Below are 5993 nucleotides of genomic sequence, written 5' to 3'. Positions count from 1 at the left end.
ATTTTTCCAATAGTGTGCGTTGTGTAATATTTTGGTAATTCTTGCGATAATTCAAGGTATTTATTATTATTATTATTATTATTATTTGAGATAGTCTTGTTGTCATCCTGAGTAGAGTGCTGTGGTGTCATCACAACTGACTGCAACTTTAAACTCCTAGGCTCAAGTGATCCTCCTGCCTCAACCTCTTGGGTAGCTGGGACCAAAGGTACGCACTATCACACCCAACTTAGTTTTCTATTTTTTGTAGAGCTGGGGCAGGGGTCCTCAAACTTTTTAAACAGGAGCCAGTTCACTGTCCCTCAGACCGTTGGAGGGCTGGACAGCGGGCCCTGGGACGAGTCGGCTGCTAAGGAGGACAGGCAGCGGCAGCAAAAACACCCAGCAGGCTGGATAAATGTCCTCGGCAGGCCACATGTGGCCCATGGGCCATAGTTTGAGGACACCTGGGTCTTGCTCTTGCTCAAGCTGGTTTTGAACTCCTGACCTCATGCAGTACTCCTGCCTTGGCCTCCCAGAGTGCTAGAATTACAGGCATAAGCCATTGCAGGCAGCCTATTTTATGATTATTATATCTGTTATGGTGATTTGTGATCATTGATCTTTGACGTTCCTAATGTCGTTAAGGGGCACCACAGACTGCATTCATATAAGATGGCAAACTTAATTGATAAATCTATGTGTTCTGAACTGTTCTGCTAAGCTGTCATTCCACCACCTCTCAACCTCACATCAGGCTTCCCTATTCCCTGAGACACAAGATAGAAATGAGTCTAAGCTATAGTAACTTCTAAGTGTTCAAGTGAAAGTAAGAGCCACATGTCTCTCACTTTAAGTCAAACACTACAAATGATTAAGTTTGGAGAGGAAGGCATATTGAAGGTTGAGACAGGCCAAAGTGAGCTACTATGACAAACAATTAGCCAGTTCTGAATGCAAAGGAAAAATTCTTTAAGGAAATTGAAAGTGCTGCTCCAGTAAACACACAAATATAAGAAAGCAAAGCAACCTTCTTGCTGATATGGAGAAAGTTTTAGTGCTCTGGATAGAAAATTAAACCAGACACAACAATCTCTTAAACCAAAGCCTAATCCAGAAAAAGGAGCTAATTCTTGTCAATTCTGGGAAAGCTGAGAGAGGAGAGGAAGCTGCAGAAGAAAAATTAGAAGCTAGCAGAGGATGGTTCATGAAGTTTAAGGAAATATACCATCCTCCAAACATAAAAGTGCAAGGTGAAGCAACAAGTGTGGTATAGAACCTATCACAAATTATCCAGAAGATCTAGCTAAGATCCTTGATGAAGGCAGCTACATCACAAATTTTCAATGGAGACAAAACAGGCTTCCTTTGTAGGGCAATGCCATCTAAGACTTTCCCAGCTAGAGAGAACTCAGTGCCTAGCTTTGAAGCTTCATAGGACAGGCCAAATTTCTTGCTAGGGGCTAATGCAACTGATGACTTTAAGTTGATGCCAGTGCTCATTTACAATTCCAAAAATCCTAGAACTTTTAAGGATTAAGCTAAATCTACTCTGCTTATACTCTGGAAATGGAATAACAAAGCCTAGATTACAGTACCTCTGTTTATAGCAGCAGTTTTCAACCTGTGGGTCACGACCCACAGGAACTGTATTAAAGGTTCGCAGCATTAGGAAGGTTGAGAGCCACTGGTGAAAAATGTATGAAATGAGATGAAAAAGAGTATCTATCTGTGTTTAAGAGCACTTTCTATTAGGGAGACAGGCAGGTAAGCAGCTATAAATTCTAATGGTAAGAAAAGTGAGCAAAAATTCTTACTGGAGAGGGTTAGAGAAGGCTCCACAGAGGGAACAAGTGGGCAAGACTTTGAAAATAAGCAGACAGAGTAAAGGTATTAAGTAGAAGACATGACATGAGCAAAGGTTCAGAGTATAAAATACACCTTACCCCGCCACCCCTTGCTATCAATTCGGGTATGTCTTGTATGGAAGGGGTGATATATTCACAGTGGTGAGAAGGACAGTATGCCTGAAGTACATGCAGTGTCAGCAATCTTGTAACAAGAGGATGAAAAAATAGGTTGGGCCTGGGTGTGAACTGCCTTGGCTGCCAATTACCAGTCACCTGCATGCAGTGCTATCTTCTGAAGATCAGATAATTAAATCTTACAGGAAAATAAATCTGGTAGCATAGAAGGTATGGGTAAAGGGAGGAACAAGTGGAAAACTTAATAGTCCAGAAAGAGGCTACTGCAGCAGATTATATGAGGGATGATAATCCTCAGAGATAAACTGACATTTTCAGGTAGTACTGACAGAATCTGTTGGCCATTGATCTCAGAATCAGATCTAATAGGACCATTGTGATGTCATTAAGTGTGTGGGTGTTACAGTTAGGCAAGCCATGTTTAGTCTGATTCTGTCTTACCAGCTCTGTGATTCTGAGTATAGATTATACAAAAGGGCCTAGTGCCACTTACCTCTTTTTTTTTGCAAAAGATTAAATCATGCAATCTAATAATAATGTACATATAATAAATTTAATATAGTGCCTGGCAATTCATATAGAGAGGATGCCAAAAAAATACACACTTTAAGAAAGGAAAAAACTTTGTTACAATTGTAATACTCAATATGTAGTGATAACAAAAGATAGATACACGTCACATTTGACTTATGCAATTGTAAGAGATACTCATATGGGTTATCATTAGTGTTCAGACACTTCTGATTACAGTGAAGGAAAAATAATACATACATAATATCACAAAAGTAATACATAGATAATGTATACTTTTCTTTGGTACCCCCTGTATTTTAGAGCCCATCAGCTGATAGTCCTTCCATAATTTGATTCACATGGATCTTTCTAGGCAAATGGCCACTCTCCTGTACCCATCCACTCTCTCCAAAAATATAGGTCTTTTTGATGAGGTGTTTATTGGTTATAAACTTTTTTGTACTGCTTTTTCTGTATTCCATATATTTTGGTAAGTTGTTTTTCTATTTTTATTTGTTTCAAGAAATTTTTAGATTTCCTTTATAATTTCTTCATTGGCCCACTGGTTGTTCAGGAGCATGTTATTTAATTTCCATGTATTTGTACAGTTTCCAAAGTTGTTCTTGTTATTGATTTCTAGCTTTGTTCCATTGAGGTCAGAAAAGATACTTGATATTTCAGCTTTTAAAATTTGTTGAGAATTGCTTTATATCCTAACATATCATCCATCCTGGAGAATGTTCCATTCTCTAATAAGAAGAATGTGTATTCTGTAGCTGTTGGATGAAATGTTCTGTAAATGTCTTTTTAGGTCTGTTTGGTCTATTGTACAGTTTTTAAATGCAATGTTTCTTTATTGTTTTTCTTTCTGCATACATGGTCTGTCCAGGGCTAAGTAAGAGTAGGGTGTTGAAGTCCTCTCTTATTATTGTATTAGCGCCTATCTGTCCTTTTAGCTCTCCTAATGGGACACCTAATGAGGCACCTCAAGTAAATAGAAAAGAAAGAATAAAGCAAAACCAAAATTAGTAGAAAGAAAGAAATATTAGAGATTAGAGGAGAAGAAAATGAGAAGTAAACAAAATAATATGAAAGATTGAAAAAATAAGTTGGTTTTTGGAAAAGCTAAACAAAATTAACAAACCATTATCTAGAACTCTGATATTTGCCCAGTGTGCTGTAATAACCCTGGTGTGCCATGAAAAATTTTAAAGATCATTAATTAAATTATTTTTGAAAGAAGTTCAAAACACAGTAAGTATATTCTTTTATTATTATTATTCTTTATTTATTTATTTATTTTTGGCTGGGGCTGGGTTTGAACCCTCCACCTCCAATATATGGGGGCTGGCGCCCTACTCCATTGAGCCACAGGCACTACCTTTTACTCTTCTTTTTTTGATCAACATAGTTTAAATGTATCATGAAAGTTTATAGGTTCATGTGCTATTGTTAGCCCCCAGACTCAATTCAAGCACCACTCTGAGAGGCCGAACATCACTGCAAAGACACGAGGAATTTTATTTATTCAAGCTCAGAGCCTGGGCTGCCCTTTAAGAAAAAGCGGCAACAGTCCTTACAGACTACTCAGACAATTCTTTTATACCTTTCCCTCTTCCCTCCCATTAGACCATCCCACCCCATCCCCTTATTGGTAGGTAAACCATGTCTGTCCTAAACTGACAGGTACAGGGTGGTCCTGTTCAAGGTTGATTGGCTCAGGGACGAGTCTTCTTTGTCTCAGGTGAGCGAATGAGAAGGAAGGGATAAAGGTCGCAAGTGGGGCAGTGCAGAGTAGAGTGACGATTGCAAAAAAAGGGAGGGGATCAGGATGTGGACTGAGTGCACAAGGGGGCTAGTGGGACGAAGGGGAGGGAGTCAGGATGTGGGCTGTAACACCTAGGTATGATAAGGTCTTTGGTATGCAGTGGCCTATTGTCCTGAATAAACAACAAAAGGAGGTAGTTTGACTTGTGACTTGAGTTAATTAGTTTGGCTCCCACATTCTTAGTTTGGCTCCCACACTGTGAGATTAAAAAAGGTTAAAAAACACTGAGCTAGAGTAACTCAGAAAAAAGAGAAAACACAGATAAAATCAGAAACAAAAAAGGAGACATTACAAGGTAGGCACCTGTGGTTCAAAGGAGTAAGGCACCGATCCCATATGCCAGAGGTGGTAGGTTCAAACCCAGCCTCGGCCAAAAACTGCAAAAAAAAAAAAAAAAAAAAAGAAAGAAAGAAAGAAAAGGAGATATTACAACTTATATAACAAAAAAATAGGGCTATTTTTCTTAGACATGCCTGTTATCTCTAAGTCCTTGCTCATACTTTCTTTTCTTGCAATATCCTTTCTCTTCTCAGTTCTTACTGCCATCTGTAAAAGTTAATTCTCTGTGGGATAGAGCATGGAGTTAAAAGTGCTAGGCACGAGGCACAGACTAATCTAAGAAAAAGCCAAGCAGCACTGGTGGCCCTGCATACTAAAAACAATACTCATTAGACAAAGCACACTGTCTCAGCCCTCAGTCATATTTAGCAGATAAGAAAAAGACAAGACAGAAGTGCAGTAAACAGAATGTGTTAAAGAGTTAATTCATGCTGTGAAAGAAAACTCTTTGTTTTGTAACCTTGCTCTCTCTTTAAAGCTTGCTGCTGTGCTGTATTTTCTTACTCCTGACTTAAATAAAGGCCTGTGAGGATCCTTGGAAGGGGCTGCACCTTTGTCTCTCCCTGTGGAGGGCTTGGGGTCTTGACCTCCCCGGGGCTCCTCAATTCAATACAAAATAGACTGAGTAGGTGTTATTATTTTGCATCAAGTCAAACCAACAATTTTCCTTAAAGGCTCTGCTTCAAATACTACTTCCTTTAAGAAGATGTCTTTAGTACCCAGGTGGAAATTATCTTTCCTTCTGGTAAACATCCAAAGTACTTTACTGGGATCACTCTAATGACCTTTACAGTAGGCTGCACTTTATCTAGCCATTTTGGATATATATTTGCTCCCCCTACATACCATCTGGCTGATTTTTCACTTGACTATAGTACTTAATTCATTGTACAGTATTATCAAAAATAGACCTTTAACTGCTTAGTATGGTTGATTTAGGTAGAGAAGTCGAATGCAGAAAATCAAGGGCTGGGAGTGAGAGTGCAAGGGATGGTTTATGTCCTTGATAACCAAAATATGAGTGGGAAGTGCTGCTGCCACTCCTAATTTTATTGCTGTCATTTCTAGTTCCATCTTTATAACTCAATTTCTCCACAGCATCTAGGTATGGCAAAATTCAACATACAAGGCTGATTAGGAGTATTCCAGACAATACCATCTTACTAATTGGCTGGATTTTGTTTGTTTGTATGTTTGATTTGTTCTCTCATCTACAGTTTTAATGTAGGTGATTGACAAGGATAATCTTTACAATGAGGAATCAGTGAAATTTTCTGTAAGAAAAATCTAGTTTGGCTCGGCGCCTATAGCTCAACCGGCTAAGGCGCCAGCCACGTACACCTAAGCTG

The sequence above is a fragment of the Otolemur garnettii genome, unplaced genomic scaffold, assembly GCF_000181295.1.
Source record: "Otolemur garnettii isolate 467f Iridium unplaced genomic scaffold, OtoGar3 scaffold00255, whole genome shotgun sequence".
NCBI classification, from domain to species: domain Eukaryota; kingdom Metazoa; phylum Chordata; class Mammalia; order Primates; family Galagidae; genus Otolemur; species Otolemur garnettii.
The sequence above is the reverse complement of the archived record's forward strand: the minus strand, read 5'-3'. Positions refer to the sequence as shown.